General features: G+C 70.7%; 1 protein-coding gene across 1 annotated transcript in view; it reads left to right on the top strand.

The window, feature by feature from the left end:
- LOC104499017 (deoxyribodipyrimidine photo-lyase-like) overlaps positions 1-447 on the top strand; it is a 5,113-nt gene that overhangs the window by 1,470 nt on the left and 3,196 nt on the right. The window lies entirely within an intron of this gene.

Consider the following 447-nt stretch of genomic DNA (forward strand, 5'->3'; position numbering starts at 1 on the left):
GGTCACTGTCACCCCGCCCGGGGGCTGGTGCTGCGCCTATGTCCCCGTGGGCGCGCCGGGGACATCGGAGCAGCACCAGCCCTGATGTGCGGGGTGGGTGGGCGGTACCAAGTGCTGACGCCACACCCCTTCTGATGACACTCCCGTCGCCACGCCTCCGGCTTGTGTAACAACCGGAGGGCCGCGTATCTGACAGGTAGGGACCGGACCCCTGGGACCGGACCGGGTTGAGCACCGGCATCCCCGGACGCCGGACGCAGACAGAGGATGGGGATGGGCGGGGTACCAGCATCCCCCGGGCGCTGGGAGCGGACCGGGGACCGAGATGGGTAAAGGCACGGGGGTCTCAGTACTGCCCCCTTTCCCCTCGCAGCGGCCACACGCCACCACGCTGCACCGCACTGTCCTCAGGATGCAGCGGGGGCGGGGAACGCGACAGGCCGAGCG

This window comes from Buceros rhinoceros, unplaced genomic scaffold, assembly GCF_000710305.1.
Source record: "Buceros rhinoceros silvestris isolate BGI_N320 unplaced genomic scaffold, ASM71030v1 scaffold22208, whole genome shotgun sequence".
NCBI lineage: Eukaryota > Metazoa > Chordata > Aves > Bucerotiformes > Bucerotidae > Buceros > Buceros rhinoceros.